Genomic DNA, 21,011 nt, shown 5'->3' with positions numbered 1-21,011 from the left:
CAATTGGTCTCCAAGATATGTGTTGCTTAAAGAATATACAGTTTGTGCAATTCTTATTATATAGAATCTTAACAATATTCCCTTTCCTTCTCTACAATACCTCCGGTTTTCAAATATTTGTAGTCCTAGCTGGTTACATTTAACACTTGTGCAAAAAATAAATACTGCTGACAGGGATTGAACCTTGTATGGTAGAGGTTCTAAATATTAAGGGCCTCATGACCATGAGGCTTTTTAGGTCTTATAACGGGTTTCACTTTTGACAGCCGTATTACGATGCAGGCAGTCAAAAGTGAAACCAGCCTGTTATCCCAGCAGGATTCCAACAGACTCAAGGAGCCTTTCGGCCAGTTGGAGGCCTACCCACAATCCCTATGGACGGAGTTTCCGCCATAGGGATTAGGATGTTGGTTTCCGACAGGCTTTCCATGTCAGGCTTTCTGACATGGAAAGCATGTCGGAAAGAGACACTGAGGTCCCCTAGCAGGGCCCCTCTGTACCCTGCTGTCTCCAGCTGGGGGCTGAGGGGGCACTAATATAAGTATTTATATGTAAGTATAGGTTTACTATACTTAAATCTACATATTTGTACTGTGAAAATATATATTTCTTTAAAGTACATCAGTGTATTGGTGTGAAATTAAGAATAGTTAATCTAAGCTCACATATGTGCACCTTCCTCCCCAAAATGTTGGTCTTTGATATTTTGACTACAGTACTGTGGTAAGTTGCAATTTACTACTCAATAGTCAGAGTATTTTCTTTCATTTTAATATCAATGTGATCCACTGCATTATGTTGTATCATCTGCACTTCTCTTATAAGCTATTATAAGAACTTGGACGTGTCAGTCAGTCAAAGAAATGTTTATTTAGACCCTGGTCTTTAAACAATAATAAAACCAATTGCAATAAAAACATTCCACAGCACAATTTATACATTCTCAATGTTAGAAAATATTAAAACAAATGGAGTAACAATAGTAACATTTCTACACAGGGAGACACGGCTCTTTATAAAAATGATATGTGGTTTAAAACCCACTTTAAAATACTATACAATTCATATATTTGAAAAGGAAAATTTATATTAACCATGTTTAAAAATTAAAACAATTTAAAAGCACTAAAAGTTTACAGCTAATATGCTCTAAGAAAGCTTTGGATTACCTTCATATAGTTCCCTAGTACAATCGCAATCTCGATGTTAGGCATTTCTGTAAATAGGTCTACCACCTGTGTCCGTAGCCGTATGTCATATTTTAATATTATTGGGCGAAGATATCATTTACGCTGCTCTAATATTGTTGCACAATCTAGCAAAATGTGCAATATATCACCTTTTGTTCCCAAAGAGCACCTACAATAACCATCATGATCCAACAATTTAGTTTTTAATTCTTCATTTACCAGCCAGGGTTTTATACCAATGTCCAATCTTAAGATCTCCTGTATTTACCAGTGGTTTGGTAAAATGTCCAAATAGGGGAACCAATTTTCATTTAACCAAGACTCCCTCATAAAATGTACGTATTTTTTCTAAGCCAGATATTCCATATCTGTTTGTCTAGAGTCTTCTTGTCCATGATTCTTCAAGTTGCTTTTAGTAAATTCTACATAAAGGATATCTTGGCTAATTTTCACCTTTAAATTCTTACAGGCCAATAAAATTTTCTTCCTATTCTATTTTGCCCATTTTAGGTTGATAGTTTGGATCTCTTTTCTGCACCATTGGGATACCTTCTGACCTTTCTCTATGTCCAAGCGTTTCCAAAATCTAATGAAAGCTATTTGTGACTGGAGACTCCAAGAAGTTGTACCTATCTCGGTTCTTATTGCTTGGATCATCGACAAGTGTGGTAGAGTCAACAAGGTTTTCAGGCATTTCCCTTCCTCCAAGTCCCAATCACGTTTGCTACTTAAATAAAGGACTTCAGTTCCACAGAGTACTTGTGGCGGTATCATTGCACTGAAAGCCTTTAACAGCGGTCTGTGAGACATATCCCCGTAATCACGGTTAAATCTTTTCAGTCCACAGATCAATGTAAAGGCTTTCGCTTTCTGAGCTTCTAGGTGAGTGTGCAACTTTAGAGACCTGTCAAACCACATCCCAAGATAGCAATATTCATTCACCATTTCCAGTTTCAAATCACCTAAAAAGCAATTAAAACTAATATCTTTTTTTCCAAAACATAACATTTTTGTTTTTTCCAAATTTCAATTAAACATTTCCTTTCACAATATTGTCTAAAAGAATTTAACTTTCTTTGGAGGCCTATCTCAGTCTGATCTAAAATTACCAAGTCATCTGCATACAATAGGCAGGACACTTTATTTCTGTCCATTCTTGGGCTTGCACTTCTTTTGACCTCTAGGGATGCTGGTAGATCTGCTAAAAATATGGCAAGTAACAGAGGGAGCAATACACAGCTCTGTCTAAGGCCATTCTTGATTGCTATTTTTGGTGTCTGTGTCCCTTCTGTGTCTTTAATTACTTGTGCCCAGTTTCCACTATGCAGCTCTTTTATTATAGCCAGCATGCCTTCCGGGATATTTTTATTTGCAAGGGTTTCCCAGAGGCCGTTCCGGTCAACTGAGTTGAATGCTGCTCGGAAATCAACAAAGCAGCAGCACAGCTTACCATTTTGTTCTATTGATTTGCGTGCTATTGCCCACAGAGCGAAACAGTGATTGACCGTGGAGTGCCCTTCTTTGAAGCCCCCTGTTCAAATCGAACAATTGTGAACTCCTCCACCCAGACCTTTAGCCTATTCAGAATTATTTTTGAGAAGACTTTTTCTCCTCTGTGTAGCTGTTTAATAAACCTGTAGTTTGGAGGTGCATTCATATTGCCTTTTTTATGGACTGGCCTTATTACTGCACCCATCCAATTCTTTGGTATTTTCCCTACTGCAAAGATTACCTGGAACAAATGGGAAAAGAATCTCACCCACCACTTCATCTGTGACTTTAAGATTATTGCTGGGAGATTGTCTGGTCCTGCTGCTCGTGTTTATTTTACATTCATTATTGTATTTTTTACATTCTGTTCTGTAAAGTCTGGTTTTAATACTTCCATTAGGTCTTCCCATGGCAGGGGCTCAGCTACTACTAATTCTCTACGGGGGGCATACAGTTCCTTCAGGTACTTCTCCCAAGCAGCCTGGTCTACCACACAGTTCATTGCCCCCACGGGGTGGTCGACTGCTGCTTTTACCAACTTCCAGAACTGTCTTATGTTTTTTGATTTAATAGATTCTAGTAGGTTTTCCCAACATTTGTCTTTATATGCCATTTTTGCATCTACAATCATCTTTTTATACTCTCTTTCTAATTTATTAAGATAACTTTGTCTCTTAAGGTTGTAACTTTTACAAATACTTCTTGTTACTTTCCTTATCTCTCTTTTTTTCTTTAGGCAGTCAGCAGAGAACCATTTAAGTCGTCTAACAGGAATTATTCCTTGTTTTATTTTTATCTTTTTTTAGCTCTGTTTGAAGGCATTGCACCACTTGATCTATTTTTCCCTCATACCATTCCAAATTCTGGCCCCCTATGTCCCCCAGATCTACCTTTTGCTGAAATGTTCTTAATTTTTCCATATACCCTTCCGTTAACCTAGTTGTCGCTGTCTTGGGGTATTCTACTTGTTGTGAGATCACTTTATATCTGTGTTTCTGGATTCCCCCTTGAATCATCAGCTACAGTGGATTGTGGTCACTGCCTTCTTTCTGGAGTATCTTAAATGCCCTTATAACACACAAATTGCAAGCAAACATGAAGATATAATCTATTGGGCAGTTTTGTGTTCCTATTTTAAATGTTTTCTTTGCTGTGCAGTCAGCTTTAAGTCTGCCATTAAGGCAGAAGAGACCCATCGTCCCTAGATAATTTCCCAGTTCTTTATCCTGTCTTGAGGTTTCACAGGCTGGAAAAATTGCTTGTTTTATTTCATATGCATCCAGTATATCCCCATGCCAGCGGTCTTTCTTTTTTGGGTGCAGTTTATGGTTAAAATCCCCCATAATAAGAAACACATCTAAATCATACTTTTCAAATAAGGAGTCTATACCATCTTTAAAATACCCCAGCTCAATTCCGTACTCTATAGCATTCTCCCATTGCATATACACATTTATAACAATTACATTTTCATATATATAGATCTAAAATCTGCAAAGATAGTCTATAAGCCAGAAGCCATTTGCATTTTACTTTTAAGGAAATCACGTTTTTTGTTACTTTCGTAGACAGAAGGGTCATGATGTAGTTGGAGGAAACCATCAAATATAGAGGTTTAGTCGCATAGCCAGGTTTCTTGCAGACAAGCAATTTCCACGTTATTTAATAGCTTATTTATACATTCCTGTTTTATTACGTCTCCAAGATCATTTATATTCCAAGATGGGAAATTTAGGCTATGCGACACCCCTTCATCCTATTCCACCTCACTTATTCCTCCATCTTCCTCCATTACATCCTTATACCTCTGGGACGGTCCTGCAGGGCTACTTCTTAGGCTCCAGTTCCCCAAGAGTTATCATTTACTGAGTTATTGACTACTACATTCAAACTGCTTCCCCCTCCTCATTTTCCTCCAGTAGCCTCACCTGTCTCCTTCCTAGACCTGCATGTCATTTTAGAAAGCTACTTCCAAATTGGCCTTTTCCCTTTAACTCTCTCTCTGGGATTAGCCGTATACCTTCCTGGTGTATCTCGCTCGCCGCTTTCCAAATAGCCATTTTTACCAGGTCAGCGTAAAGTAGTACTCTTGTGATTTCCTTTCTGTTTATGTTTTCTATAAAGCCCACCTGTCTCAGGTCTTTTGCTCCTATTCAGCAGCGGTGCGTCCATTGGGGCGTAGGGGCGTAGCCCCACCAGCCACCATGGACCCGCATTGCGGCCGCTGGCCGCATTCCTATCAGTATGCCTTCAGTCTGACTCTTCTAAATAAAAGCCGCCGGCGGGAATTCAATTGCGCAGGGGGGGTGGCCTGCTGCAGCTTGAGTGACAGTCCACACTCAGGCTGCAGCAGACCGTAGGGCACAGTGACAGTCCCGCTGGGGAACTTACAGTGCGCATGCTTGGGAAAGTTGAAAACTTTCTCAAGCATGCGCATTGTAAGTTCCCCAGCGGGACCCAGGGGTGCTTGTTTGCTGCCACAGCCCGTGTTTCCAAAGGGCGACAGGGCGAGCAGCAAAATGACCCCCTAGCCAATCCTGGCGCGGCTGGTCCACCACGCAGCATCCATCATTGGATGCCGCGCGTGGTGGGGGTGGGACATCCTGATCCTGTCTGACATGGAAGATAATCGCGTGGTCGGAGGTCCCCAAAGTAACTAGCAGAAACTCTGTGCTACTGCGTCGATTTTCTACTGGGGAAAGCTCTGCCTCTTACACACGTTATATAACTACTCCAATATCTTCTTCGGAGATGATGTGATTAAAAATGGAATTGACGTGGAAAGTCTCGCTCCATACACCCTTTATTTCACAAGCTGTTCGGAAGACACCATGTACTGTTGACTTGGCCTTAAACTGAACGCAAACAGCAGAAGGCGGCTGGCTTCCAGGATGCTGGTCACATGGAAGGAAGATGCAAGAAAAGTCTGAGGTAATGTTTTCATGTATTACATAAGACATAAAGTCCATCTGTGTGAGAGATCATGTTACAAAACATTTGCACTGTGGTCTAAACATTATACTTTTTATGCCAAAGTGGAACACTTCTTAAACACTACAAATTATGTAAACAGATGTTTATGCCTAGCATATATTTGGATCCCCGACCACTTTTGCGTCACATTAAAATGCTTCAAACTATGTCTATGCTAAAAGCACCAGACAAAAACTACTTTGATGTTTCTATTCTTAGCTGAAGTTTCCTGTTTTGGTGCTTAATTCATAGTTGCTCTTCGGAAAGACGATTGTAGTTTTCGGATCACGTGCAACTAACTTGTTGATTTTTGTTTTTAAAATCGGTAAATAGTGTTGTACTTCTATGACCAAATTGTATGTTCAAGTCTGCGGTACCTTTTAAAATGATATATCAGTACCCTCAATTTTCTTCTAACGCCTGGTCAGCACCAGAATCTGATTGCATTCGTTTTTCCATGAATGAGTTGTAGCCAGACACAAAAACTAAGTGACAATGACATGGAAACAGTGGAAACCACGTGATGAGGCATATGCTTAGTTCACAACACACGACCGTCAGATATCGGGCACACTTCCTCAGAAAATTATTCCATGTCAAGCTGGACCCCTAGATAGGGTTGAAAGAATGATATGTAAGCAATGACGTCACAGACTTTTCACGGTAGACTTTAAGTTACTATGGGGTTTGAAAAATGTCCTTGTTGTTAAACTAGCAAAACATGTCTGTCATTGTTAAGGCGTCTGCCTACTCCGTCGTCACTGTCATTACTTCGGTGACTGATTACCTAGGAGGGTGTTCTTTTTAAACATTTTCTGTCTGGCTCTTAAGACCCAGGTAATGTGTAAATGACGGTGTCTTCACAAACTGTGTATTTAGCTGTAGGAGTGATGAAGCAGAACTAAGAAAAGGAGCATTTGACAACATTTTACATTGTTGTATCACTGCAGCGTGGTACAGCCACAAACAGTGTGCCCACAGACAACTGTCTCCCGTTCAGTTCTCCACTTCCCACAACCTGGTCACTACTCTCCTAAGAGGAGAAATTACAAACAATGCAATGGGCATTAAGTGGGCAGGTGAACTGAGTGTGTACATCCCATGGTCAGCCGGGAAGAAGTCCAGCAACAGCTCACTTCGATGACTCCTCGAGATTAAAGGATTTTTTGAAGCCTGTTTTGAGTTAACTTTACAATTTACTTTCTATTCATTAATCTAGAAATTACACTGATAAGAAAGTGCACCGATTCTCCATTGGCTACCTTCCATCACGTTTCGTGGTTGAAAAATAAGGAAGAGAATATTTTAGCCTCAGAAGTAGTTTAATTACAAAATTGTAAGCATTAAAAGCAGACTTTGGTCAACCTTTGGGTGAATGGATTACGATAACAAACTGAGGGCTCCATCACATAAATTATGCTGAATCGACTTTGTAATGAGGATCTGTATCGCGTACAATAGGTTCAGTATCAAAGTGAATCTGAATTGGTAAAGGGAACGGGGAGCACCTGTTTCAAGCACTAGTTGTATCGTTGCACTGGAACTTAAAATCTGCTAAATTATTTTGAGAAAACGTCGTTAAAACTGATCTCACGTCATGATTTTATTGTACTAATTGACATTCGGGCGACCATTTTGGAGGTTCGGCTAGAATACACCACGTTGTAAGAAATTGACAGTAAATATGCCTCCGTAATTTCTCGTTGCTCTTCCAGTTTTGAGAGTATGAAGCGGAGAAATTTAGGAGAGAATTAACGAGACTGTTATTGGCGGGCATTTTTGTGTGTTTTGGCTTTGAATAAAAACATTGATTTTATGAAAATGTTCTCTGGCTGTTTACATACCAGTTCACGTTTATTTAATATTGTGGATTTTTGAAAATGTTATTATAACAGGTATATGTGTATACTTTTGAGTGGATCTTCTGCGCTAAATTGAGGCTGGCAGTTTGTGAAAAATATGCCATTTTGCATTCTCGGCTTTGTTTTAACGACACACTATGATTTTTAATGACGTCTATAACATATACATTCTATTCACAGGCTGGGGCTTGAGGGTCAAAGAGGGGGGGGGACGTCAGAGGGCAACAATCATGCCCCTTGATGTGCGGAAACAGATGGTTTACTCATCTAAACTCACTTGTGAGAGATTTCATGTCGGGAGTAGGACAGAAGAGGGTTTCCCTGAAAACACTGCAGCGTCCGTGAGGGAAGGGGCCAAATTTAGAATTGTATCAATTAGCCTCCCAACTGCAATGGCTAGCGCGATGATTGGAGGGAGTGAATACGGAGGGGACGTTTCTGTCTGTGCCCGGCTTACATCCCACATTTTTGTTAGCAAAGATACTGGACTACACAACTAGGACCCCTTCCTGCCTCTGTTGCACACTGCAGCCCTGAGATGATGGAAACGACGATGCATGTCCAAAATGATGGAAACCCCCAGATACACGCTGATCCTCCCACTGGTGAGCCTGCCTCATGGAGTTCCATGCTTGATATTTGGGCCGGAGCAACTGCTTGCTTGGACGGAGGTGGGGCTAGAGACAGTAGGAGACTGCTATAGTGAGAACGCCCTGATCCCCTTTGAGGACTTAGTAGAAAATAATGGCCTATCCGTGGGCCAGTTCATACAATATGAAGCTCGGATATGCACCTTTGGAATGTTATGGGGCAGAGGTCGTGAAGAACTGGTGACACATACTCCGACTCCTACATGCCTTGCTCACCTTAGGCACAGCTGGACACCAAGTAAATTGTTTTTTTAAGGCACTGATAGAGACCACTTTGATGCCCTTAACCAAGATTAGATCTAAGTGGGAACAGGCCTTAAACAAAGAATTCACTGATCAAGACTGGAAAAAACTGAAATATACCCAGCTAAATTTTGTCAATATGACCTACATGACCCTGCACAGGCTTCAGACTATTCATGGAGCAGAGATGCGCAATTGCCCGAGGTGTACCTTCCGAGACGCAGACTGTATACACATGGTCTGGGACTGTGAGTTCTTGCGTCTGTTTTGGGGTGTAGTGACAACACAGATAGGCACCACCTTGGAGAGAGTAGTGGACAATTCCATCGAAGTGTGCTTGTTGGGCCTGTTCCCATACCTCCCAAGATGAAAAGTAGGGAACAAATTCATAGATTCAAATTCATAGATTTAGCCATGGCGCTAGTGAAGAGACAGGTGTCAATGACATTGAAATCTAGTACAGGGACACAGTTTGAGGCCTGGAGAAGGGACGTCTCCAATTGGGCGGCGGCTGAAGGCCAAGCGTTGATCATATAAAAAAAAAGAGTACACACTGGACTATGCAAGGAGGATCATGTACTTCCAAGTACTGACAAAAATTAAATAATTAAAAGCTTCTCTGCGGATCTAACAACCTATCACAGAGTCGAGGTAGTTAGCCCAAATTTAGAACCATCTGAGAAACGAACATATTTCTTATGTGCTCTATGAGAATTCCAGTATTGGAGCATTCACATATTATTGCCTGGGGAAGCATACATTGATCTTTAATTCTGGCTGAGACTAACGGCTATATTGTGCACCGAAAAAATCTATTTGCCTGACAATATTAGATGGATCCTTATAATGATAAAATCTGAATCTGCAGACTTATACACCAACAGAAGGACCTTAGTTCCGGGAAATGTCCTAGTATGGCAGTTGTACTACTGGAATACATTTACAAGGAATGTGGATGTTTTCAGGACAGGGGTAAAAGGGTGGCCAATTGTCCATTAAGGACAACCCCAAAAGTGTAACTTGTAGTATTTACATACCTTCTCAATAGGTTTGTTCAGCTCACATGCAACCTGTTATCTAGCAGTACATCTTTCCATGCATTAGGCATTGAAGTGATTCACTGAGAGCCACATATCTACCAAGTCTTTGGACAATGGATTTTACAAAGAGGAAAACTGTTGCATTTTGTATAAAAACTGTAATATAAATGTACTCTAGGGATTGTCTACATGTATAATTTAAAGTATTGGTAATAGTACAGGAAATCCACAACTTTTGGCGATTTACTGGTGTTATCTTTCAACCACAGTTGTGCTTAGCTGAAAGATCACTGGCCCCTGCTACTTCAGCCACAATGTAAAGCACTGCTTCTGCAAAGCAACAACAGGCAGAGTAAAGTTCCTTACCAGGAGTGACCCGGCATAACATTTACAAATTTAGGCTGCTGTGATTTGGGGGTTCACCATATGATTTGGCTCCACTGACCATGCTGCTCTCCTGCTGCGGAACACAAGTATAAGATCTTGTGATAAAGCTTTGTGAGAAGTCTGATGCAGGTGTTAATCTGCACAGTCACTCACCATTTCAATCATCCACTCACCTCATTCATCCACCCAGTTACTGATTCATCAACCCATGTATCAACCCTTCCATTTATCCACTCAGGCATCTACTAAGCCACCCATCAGCCCATTCACCCATCCTTCGATCCACTAATCCACCTATCTGCTTATTCGCCTATCGAATCACTCACTCATGTACCCACTCATCCATCTACGCATAACCCCATTCACAAAACCAATATAATCACCCATCCACTGAAATGCATTTACTCGCTATTTCACCCATCAATCCCCCTCCCCCCCGATCCGCCTCTGCCCGCCGATGTGGAGTGTGTGCTAATGTCACACTGGAATAGGATAGGCGCAGACAGCCTGATAAGTGAATCAATACCAGGCAGCAAGTTTGAGTTTCACTTTGAGGCGCTCCGCATAAAGAGCAAAGGGTCACTCAGTGCCACTGAATGGTTGTTATAACGTTAGCAGATTGGAGACTAGAGGTGTGCAGAAATGTTTTGTGGTAACAGTTATGTGATGAAGTGGATTGGTAAGGAATACGGCAATACTGTGTGAATGGATTACACCTAATATTTTTTGTAGCTTTAAATCTAAAGCTTGTGGAGAGCTGGCAGGGGTGGTGTCATCAGTGAGAAGTATGAGCTGCACCAGACCATGAAGTTCAAGAGGAGGGTATTGACATCAAGCCCAAGTGCTAGACACTTGGATTTTTCAAAGTTCCTAGCGTGCGGACCGGGGTCATTAAAGCATGGGGAAGACTGGCACAGCATTGGTGGGGGCAGACAAGGTGCTGGGACAGAAGGGGTTAACTTAAGGTCATAGATTGTGTGATATTGCACCTGGCGGATATAGAATGAGCGAGGGCACAGAGGGAGTGACGGGACAGGATGTCCTACCGACCTTGGAGCTGGGGATTCAGGTTTGGGTCTCGGCTTCGGCTCAACAACCTGTGATTCTGGGCAAATTACTTAATATCCCCGTGTTTATCGAAAATGGTGTGTATTGTTATTGGTGTTCGTGTAAAGCGCTGCAATACCTTCTGGTCGAGTTCGCACTATATAAAAACTGCAAGAACAAAAAAAGCGGATGAAGGCGCGAAGATGGGGTTACTTACAAGTACAAACCGAGTGGTATGCGCATGGGGGAGTGTGACGCAGTGGTAGACGGTGCACAGGGCATGGGTGCCATAGAGTGCAAGAGGGCAGAGAGTCCATCATAGCTCAGTGAAAGTGGGAAAAGTCGCAGAGTGGGCGTTTTGTTTTGTTCTGCTTTAGAATATGCTGTAGAACCTTGCATGGTTATTCTGTGGTTATACTGAATAAGCATAACTGCACTTTCACAATTGCTTTATTAACCTTCCTGCTTTCTCAAATTTGCTTGAAAATGCACGATTTTTCTTCTTTTTTTCCAAAATTTTCTTGGGGGGGGGGGTAATCCCCCCAAACCCCCCTTTTGGGGTTCAGGCTCGCTCGCTGCGCTCGCTCGCTACGGTGCTGTATGCAAATCAGTTTGCGCCCCACCACTTTAAAATCTCACCCACCGCCCCTGCTCCTATTACCCTCTGACTAGGGCATTTAGAAAATGAGAATAGGATTTGAAACCTATTTAAAGGTATAATCTTCCTTGTTTTCTTTACCTTTTGTCCTAAATGCTCCAGTTCAAAGTACAGCCATTTGTTACTACCTACCTCTATCCCTGTCTTGGGGGCTTCTATAACTATCTGCCTGGTGTTTACCCACACAGCATTACCCATTTTTTAATTTTCATCTGTTTTACCTCGTTGCTGGGCTGCTTTTCCTAGGTTATGATTCTTCTGAAGATTTATATTGTGTCCTTCATAACCTAAATTTGATATGGGTTTTGTATTTGTGGGTTTAGTTTTTAATTGCTCCTTTCTGGGTCCCTTACTACTCTGTTTCTTTACTTGATTATTGGGACCTTTTCTCTTACCCTCTGCCCTAGGGGTCTTGGCAGGTGACATTGTAAATACGGGAGTTTTTAAGTTTTCCTCTTTCTCCTTTTCCTTTTTTTTCATATTGTTTCTGCTTTAGTTTCCCTCTTTCTGCGTATCTTTCTTTTAAGTTGACCCCTATTGTTCAAGAAACTATATCTTGGGTTTTCCCCTCTTCGTTAGATCAACATCGGGCACTTAGATATGTATACATTGTGTGGGGGTTCTACTGTTTCTCTGCTTCCTTTCTGTTCTATATGCTGGGGGTCAGCTACTGGTCTCATCATGTGTGGCATTTGCCCTCCAATTCCTTGCAGCTCCTCCTCGATCTTTTTTAAATAAAGCTTTTGCGTTTTCTAGACCCCATTGTTTAGCATTGTAACTTCAAGTATCCCTTACAGGTACTTCTGAAACATCAACAATAAATCCATCATTGAAGAGGAAGGGGTAGCGGAAATGTCTAGATCTTGTAGGCTATTTCTCTCGGGAACATCTGTTCTCTCAATTCTCTATGTTTCCTGCTGGGTTTGAATTCTTATCCCTTTTGATTGTAATGCCGTTAAATTTGAAGAGTGCCCACAATCAGTTCTTGGCCCTTTCTGATATTCTTCATTAGGTCTGAGGTCTCTAGTTTGTGTGCTTGCATCCAAAATAGTTTGGGGGATGATGACAGATGCAGTGCTGTTATTAACTCTTTTTGGCTCAGAAGGGAATGATATACTAGGAATGATGTCTCTAATAACTCTTAAGGAGGTTCTCCAATGCCATTCCCACTCTGTTGCTCTTCTTCTATTTCCAAGGACTTCGTAGTTAGGTCTAATCTTTTGTAATGTTTTCATAAAAAGTCTTTTATGGATTTAGTAGCTGAGATACTGCCATTGGTTTCTTGCAGTCTCTTTTTAATGGCTTTTTTGTTTTTTCTCTGTTGAGGCGCCCGTTTAGTTTTTTCTCCTGGGCTGGCCTGGCTCTCCAGGCTCTCTTCTAAAATCCTGATTACCCGGAAAGCTCTCTCCTCCCAGGGCTTTCCTCCATATGTTCCTTCTGGATTTTTTGCTTCCTTTTTGGTGCCATCATCACTTGTATGTTGCAGATCTGTTTCTTTTTATTGAGCACTTATATACTCCAATATAACTGTGCAATATAATTTTTAAGCACGTCCTTGCACTTTCCTTGCTTTTTTCCCTTCACTTTGCCCCTAAACAACCGAGATTAACAGTTAATGGGTACTTAGAGGGGTATTGGGGTATAGCAATCGATCAGGCAATCATTCGTACACTTACCTCTGTTGTGCCTTTATCTCGCCATGCCTGCCAGTTTGCATTTAGAGTTCTCTGGTTTGACACCACTCAATGACCTGGTGGACTCCCCCTGCCTCTTTCGTTCCGCTGGGGAGCGGCACACCTCTAGTTCCAGTAATTCCACCCCGGGCTTTGGGTTTATCTTCTGCGGTGGCCTGGGTCGGTTCCCTCTCAGCCTTCCCCACCTTTCCTCTCCTGGAGACTCTGTCCGATTTCTTTCTCCTTCAACCTACTTCCCTCTGGGCGGTCAGGGCAGGCCTCGGGGCCCAGCTGTCCACACAGGAGTGCAGTTTAACTGCACCTTCCTTACGCAGCACTTTTCTCCCACAATATCTGCAGTGTCCACAATATCCTTCGCTCCTTTACAACCATTTTCGGCGGGACCCAGTAATTCCCTGGGTCCGCAAAGAATAAAGTACTCAAAAGTACTCAAAAAGAACAATATGCCGGTACGCGGCGCGTCTTACTGCTCATGTCCCGCGACTCGGCTCACAGATCTGGGTGGGCGGAGCTAATCCAACGCTGGTTGCGTCCTTGCGGCGTAGCGTGGCATTTGGGGCCCATCAGGAGAGGGGGGTACAGACCAACCGGAGACACAATTTAAGGTGTGACAAAGGCCGCTTTATTGGAAGCAGGTGCACCCTAACAATGCCAAAAACCCTTGGCCTGTGCCGTACAAAACTAGGCCTAACTAAATATGCATTACCTAACAACCCCCCACCCCCACCCCTAAAATGGTTCTCCCCGAAGAACAACATACACATAAATGCAAACTGCACCATGCCTGGCTAACTGTTATATCCTTGTCATCTGTTCACTCTCCCCCCCTCAGTCCAGGAACACCTCAGTCCTCATATCCTGGCCCCTCCCCCCCTAGACTAGGAAAAAGTGCCATCAAAACAACCTTCCCACCAGCACCTGTTCCAGCGACACGACACCCAAACTTACCACCTGCCCTTGGACACACCTGCTCCCAAGAAAGACACCCAGCAGTTACCCTTACCCCGGAAGCTGACCCCCGCTATCACCCGCCACGAAGCCAGAGCACTATCAACCCCAGACCACCCCCCAAGGTCCTGCGATATAGGGAGGGTGGGAGGGCAAAATTCGCCCCTGCCTAAACACCGGCTGCCGTGTCACTGTCCCTAAAATGGTGGACAGTGACCTGACATGGCCGGTTAAATACCCCCACAAGCCCAAGGAGCCCAAAACCAGCCCAACAACAGCCCAACCAGCCCAAACAACCCAAAAGCCTAGTCCCAGTCTCCTCCTGTCAACCCCCCTCCCCTCTCCCGGGGGCCCCTAAACTCCCCATGTGGGCGAGCCTCCCTCCGGTCGGCCACCCCCCCAAAGCCCCATTGGGGCCAATGAGGAGAGGGGGGGTACAGACCAACCGGAGACACAATTTAAGGTGTGACAAAGGCTGCTTTATTGGAAGCAGGTGCACCATAACAATGCCAAAAACCCTTGGCCTGTGCCATACAAAACTAGGCCTAACTAAATATGCATTACCTAACAACCCCCCACCCCCACCCCTAAAATGGTTCCCCCCGAAGAACAACATACACATAAATTCAAACTGCACCATGCCTGGCTAACTGTTATATCCTTGTCATCTGTACACTCTCCCCCCCCCCCAGTCCAGGAACACCTCAGTCCTCATATCCTGACCCCTCCCCCCTAGACTAGGAAAAATCGCCACTCGAAAGCCCCACTACAGCTTTCGACCCCCCGTAGGACCTGTACCCTCAGATACCTACGTACCCTATAGCCCAATCTGCTGCCCCCGTCAGCCGTACTATATATATCTCCATCCCACACCGGGACCACTGGCCACCGTCCTCCTTAAAGGAAGACACTGCGCCATACCCAACTCCGGGCGCTCTAACCTACCCAAAAGTCAGTCTCCTAAACTCCCCAACTCCCTACCACTCGTCCTTCCTGTCCTGTCAGGGTGCGCCGCCCCCCATGCTCCCCCCCAGCCATGCCTAAAGAGAAACTCCGCCCAGGACCAGGCACCCCTCCCCCTGTTACCACAACGTCCCCTTCCAGCCGCTTCACCAGAACTATCCCCTGGCACTGCACCAAAGCCGCTCCCCCAAATGCATGACCAGCCCAGCCGGGCAACTCCCCCCTGCACAACATCGTTCAAAGCTGGAACTCCCTCGTTCCCGTGCCTACCCCCCAGTTCCTTCCAATGCAAACTGCAACCAGTCGATTAACTACCACTTGATGTCCTTGTGCCTGTCCTCTACACCCCCTCCTCTTTTTAACAAAGGATACCACAGCAGGGCAAACTCCCCCTGCACAACATTGTTCAATGCCAGCAATACTCTTACCAGCGCCTACCCCCCGATCCCCGCCAATGACACGTAACAGCTGGCCAATTAACTCCAAAGCGAGGTTTCTGTGCTTGCCCCCTTCAGCCCCCTCTGCACTTTAACAAAGGATGACCAGCACAGCAGGGCAACTCACCCTGCCCAACATTGTACAATGCCGGCACCAAGTGGTTCCAGCGCCTACCCCCCGTTCCCCGCCAATGACCACGTCATAACTGGTTGATGCACTCCAAATTGGGGTTCCTGAACAAGGGACGGCCCCACCGTTGAAACTCTCATTACCACTGCCGTTGGCCCCGCACCTGCAAAGACACACATGTAGGCAGCAGGCAAAACATTTATGTTGTCACTCCATGCCTACCCCCCGCATCCTAACACAAATGCGTCCCGACTCTTATGGGTCCTTACCCCTCCACCGTAGGGCGTGCCGCAGGACACACCACCTTGAGCTGCCGTACTCTCACCGGTCCCCCACCATCCTTAACTTCCACATCCCCCAGTGCCCCCCGCAAGTCGCCTCCCCCAGCTGGCACCGGCGTCTCGACCACGTCCGCCGCCAAGGCTAGCCCACGAAACCTCCGCCACAACGCCCGCTACCAAGCATCCGCAACCTTACTGCCCACCCCCGACACATGCCGGGCCTCAACCGCCAGTCATATTTGAAGCATGCCAAAACGCAAAATGCACCTACGAACACCCCACTGACTGCCCGTGCACCACCTGCACCCCCGCCACCTTGCACACCCGGCACCATAACCGCTTGTGCCCACTTCTTGCACCCATAAGAAGTGTGGCTCAGGGGTTAGAGGCGGCAGACCCGGAAGCTGAGATCGGCCCTGGACCAGGGTTCAATTCCCCGCCTTGGCGGGTCTTGGGCTCAAAAAATTCCACGGACTCTATAATTCTCGCTCCGGTGCCTTCTCAACTCACGGGTTCACACTCTGCGACTCTGGGCAATAGCTTGCTTAATCTCCACAATGGCCCCTCGCGGCAGGATGCCTGGCTTTCACCTTGTGGATACCCTGCCGGGGTTATCTCACAGGGGAATACCAGGACGGGTTCCCTAAGCAAGCGCCGGGAAACCCTTTGTGGGTAGCTGTGCGCTATATAAGCTCAAATACATTTACATTTACATAACGTAACGGCCCCCACCAAAGAGCACCATCTGAAAACAATACTCCTCCCCCTGCCTGCCAGGGAGCCGGCCCCTGCGCTGTGCACCATCACCCCGACCAGCAAAGGCCGAAACCGCCGCCTCTCGCCACCTCTGAACCTCTCTTGACCATTCCCTGGAAAAGCACTCCTAGCCCCTGTGACTCCCCCGTACCATCTGAGTTTGCCCTCCTTGAAACGCCCCAGCAAGCCAAGTACATGCGCATGTGTCCATTCATCCCACCGTCCGGCGTACCTAACGAGGAGGTAGCGTCAAAAACCCCGACCGCGCCAGCCCCAATTGCCGGCGAACGTTTGCTCCACTCGCCCCACGCGGCATGCGAAAGTCAAGTGGCTCCATAAGCCCCTGTCCCACCCCCGTCCCATCTGCCCGGCCCGCGCGTCTCCTGCCAGTGACACCACCACCGTCGGCTCATCGCCCGGTAGGCGTGCTTCCATGGCCGCTGAGTCGAGCTCATCCCGAGAAAGGGCCGCACCGTGCTGGGTCATGATTCTTCTCCTGCGCCAAGGGGGCCCCACGGTAGCCCATTAGGTCCATAAACCTTCCAGCTGCCTCTGACCGTCCGTGGAAACGGGCCGCCCCCAGTAAGAAATCATCCAGGTAATGCGTCACTCCCTCTGAGCCTGTGCGCCCGGAAGAAACTCACTGCAAGACGGAACTGAAACTTCCGCACAACGCACATGACACTGATGCAACCGTCGGCTGAAAACCCCAGCCACTGGTGACCCGCCGCATGTACCGGCCGCAACCCACACACGGAAAGAATGTCGCATGTCGCCACAAGGGCACCCTGTCCCGCTGCTGTCACCAACTGCTGCGCCTCGTCAGCCTTATGCTGCAGCCCCTAACAGGGCAACGCTGAGGGCCTTAAGCCCAAATCCCACATACCTCCCAGCGCCGAGCCAATTCTACAGTTATGAATGATGTATTCTATGAGGTGATTTACCTGACCAGGTATGCAAAAATGCCAAAAGGGGCAGACAGACTAGTAATGACACCCACCTGGGGGACAGTATTGTCGTGGTAAAGAGCTCATAGTGCTTTATTGAACTTCCAAAACAAACTGCCGTTATGAACCAGGGGTGCTAATGCGGACCTAACCTGTACTGCAAAGATGTCTATCTCTCCTTCGGCCCCGGTGCAAAAGGTGGATTTTCATTAGATAAATAAATCCTCCGGAAGATGAAGTTGTTTCATCGTAGATGCCTACATCAGAACCTGTATAGCGAACGTGTCCATGCAACAACAGTTTAAGCACAACATATACCCCAGGGTTTCCCCAACGAGTCATGCTCCCTAGCAGCTAAACGGGAATGCTTCAGACTTCTCAACTCTGAAAAGGACGTAAACAGAGCAAGTTCGTGGTAGTTTCCGGCAGCCATTTCCAACATACCAATGTAAGCAGGAGGCAGAAGAGGGTCCAAAGCAACAATGTCCTCCTTAGAGGAGTTACCAAGAGACATCAGACCCGCCAGGCCTCACGCACATGATATACCAGCCTACCGTGCCCTGCCCCGTGTACCATGACAATGGGGTGACCAATTTCAAAACCAAAACCGCTACCTGGCATAAATTATAAGCTGGACTACAATTTTCATTGCCTTGGGGCGTAGGGAGGCTTAACCGCTAGAGAGGACCAACTTACAAACACCTCGAGGCACTCAGCGGCATACATAAAATACCTCCACTACCCAGACTATAATAGGCCGCCCCCTCGATCGGGAGCCACCTGGCCGGTGCCGCACAACCGCCCTCATCCCCGCCGGAGCTCTCCTTAACCGCCCCCAAGCATCGCCGCATCCGCCGCCGCTGCACCAAACCCCCCCCATCCCGGCGCTCGCCAACGCTGCCACCACCACCACCCTTGTCCTGGCCCATACCCCCCGGCATCCATCACAACCTCCTCTCCCCCAGCATCACCAAGACGTCCCCCGTGCCTCCACCTCTGGCCTCCGATGCGTGCCCAAGCCACTCCCCACTCTACCACCACCTTACCAGGCCCACCACCCTTTTCCTGGCCCATACCCCCCGGCATCCGTCACAACCTCCTCTCCACCAGCATCACCAAGACGTCCCCCCGTGCCTCCACCCCCAACCTCTGGCCTCCAAGGCGTGCCCAAGCCGCCACTCCCCACTCTACCACCACCTTACCTGGCGTTAAGGCTGGCATCCGCACGGGAACCCGCCGCCCAACCAGTTTGCTGGGGGGGGCCGTCACTCTCGGAGCTATCCGCCGGGGGCGTACCTGTAAGACACTTCCAACATCATTACTCCTCACCCCCCCCGCATATCCCCCTCCCCTTGGACTCCAAGCTCTCTTTGTTCCAACCGGCCCCCCCACTGCCTCGCCTGCCCCCCAACAGTATTCACCCGCTACTCCCCACTTCCACCCTAGAAATAAGACTCCGTTTAGCATCAGAGAACCATGCCGACCCGGAATAATACAACAGCCCCTCCAATTAAGGCAAAGCAACACTCTATCCCCATCTCCCGGCGGCCGTCACGACCCTTCGGGGCGGGGCAATTCAGCACACGGAAATACCACAACAAACTCGGTTTAAGGTAAGCCACACTCTATCCCCATCTCCCGGCGGCCGTCACGACCCTTCGGGGTGGGGCTGGCGGGGACCTAATCCCTCGCCATCTAACCGTCTCTTGTGAGAGGTCCCACGTTGGAGCGTGACCGCCCGTACCAGGCTGAGCCGGCCCATCCACTCGGTGGGTCGGAGCCGCATGCTGCTCACCCGAGCACCCAGCCAACCGTTCCTGCCAAGAAAAAAGGGGGGAGGGGGAAGTCCAGCATGCGGGGATTACTCGCCACCCCCTACTCCCCACTCCCTCCGTGCGCACCTTCCCCATGCCGCAGAATGTCCCCCCCGCCGGCCACCCACCCCCACCACCCTTTCGACCCCTCCCCACTCCTCCCCGCCCCCCACCCTCCCCCCACACCTACCCCCCCGCTGGACGCCCCCTCTGCCCCGAAACCCCCACCCCAACCACTTCTGCACCCCCCCCGCTCACCCCCCGCTCCCTGAACCAACCCCTAACACCCCTCCTAGCTCAGCTGCATCTATACCGATGGGATTCCCCCCCTTTCCCCTACGCCGGGCCAACCCACCCCACCCCCTCTGCATCCCTCCCCGGCCAGGCCAGTCCACGTGTACCCTCTAACCCCCCCGACCGAGATCCCCCCAACGTGTGACCCCCTCCCAGCCCCCCCCTGCACAAGCGTCCGTTCCCGAACCATGCCGTCAAACAAGAAAGCGGACGTTCTACCTGGCTGTCAGCTTGTGTATGTGCAGGGACCATGGGTATAGCTCCGTGAGGGGATCTGAGAACGTCCCCCAGCAACCGTCGCCCGGACCGCTTTATCGTTGGGGCAGAATGCAGATTAAGGTCGCTTTGCGACCAACCGGAATCCCGAGGCAGGGTGGGCGAGGCCAGGGACCGTGAGATTGCAGCCTCCTCTCCCCACGTAAGAGCGTCAATCGACCGTGTCTAGGGGCTGTCAGAGTCAGCGGGGGCTGTGACGTTGCACCCACGCAGCCTCCCACAGCGAGCGAAGGTGACAGAGGCTAATTCCCCACCCATGCCGCTCGGATCCCGCCCCCCCCCCCTCCCCCCCACCATCCTACCTGGGCAGGTACGCTGCGAAGGCAACTCCCCTGCCTAAACACCGGCTGCCGTGTCACTGTCCCTAAAATGGTGGACAGTGATCTGACATGGCCCAAGGACCCCAAAACAAGCCCAACTAAAGCCCAACCAGCCCAAACCGCCCAAAAGCCTAGTCCCAGTCTCTTCCTGTCAACCCCCCTCCCCTCTCCCGGGGCCCCAAAACTCCCCGTGGGGGCGAGCCTCCCTCCGGTCGGCCACCCCCCCAAAGCCCCTTTCGGCAGTGCCATTCATTTCTCAACAAAATCCAGGCAACCTCCAGACTTTATACAACATGAAAATCTGCAATCCTTAAATAAAAGCGTCTCTAGTCCCCTGCAGTAAGAACATGCCAATTTGTAATAACTAATTACAGCTGAGATGTGACATGATAATGCATGCTACTACTTATCCTGATTTACAGCCCCATTTATGTTAAACACTAACTGCTATTTGGTGTTTTAATGTTACAGACTATAGTTTAATTCTTCAGGTGTGCAGCTATAGTATCTCTTTATTAGGAAGGATGTAATTGGTTTACAGGTCCATGTGTACTACTTGCCATACGTTAAAAGGATATTGCAAGTGACGTCAGAGTTCTATGAGTGTATA

At 47.3% G+C, this 21,011-nt stretch overlaps 1 protein-coding gene across 1 annotated transcript in view; it reads left to right on the top strand.

The window, feature by feature from the left end:
• Positions 1 to 21,011, top strand: part of LOC147701770 (sulfotransferase 2B1-like) — a 415,303-nt gene that overhangs the window by 259,401 nt on the left and 134,891 nt on the right. The window lies entirely within an intron of this gene.

The sequence above is a fragment of the Lissotriton vulgaris genome, chromosome 7, assembly GCF_964263255.1.
Source record: "Lissotriton vulgaris chromosome 7, aLisVul1.2, whole genome shotgun sequence".
Taxonomy (NCBI): Eukaryota; Metazoa; Chordata; class Amphibia; order Caudata; family Salamandridae; genus Lissotriton; species Lissotriton vulgaris.
The sequence above is the reverse complement of the archived record's forward strand: the minus strand, read 5'-3'. Positions and strand labels throughout refer to the sequence as shown.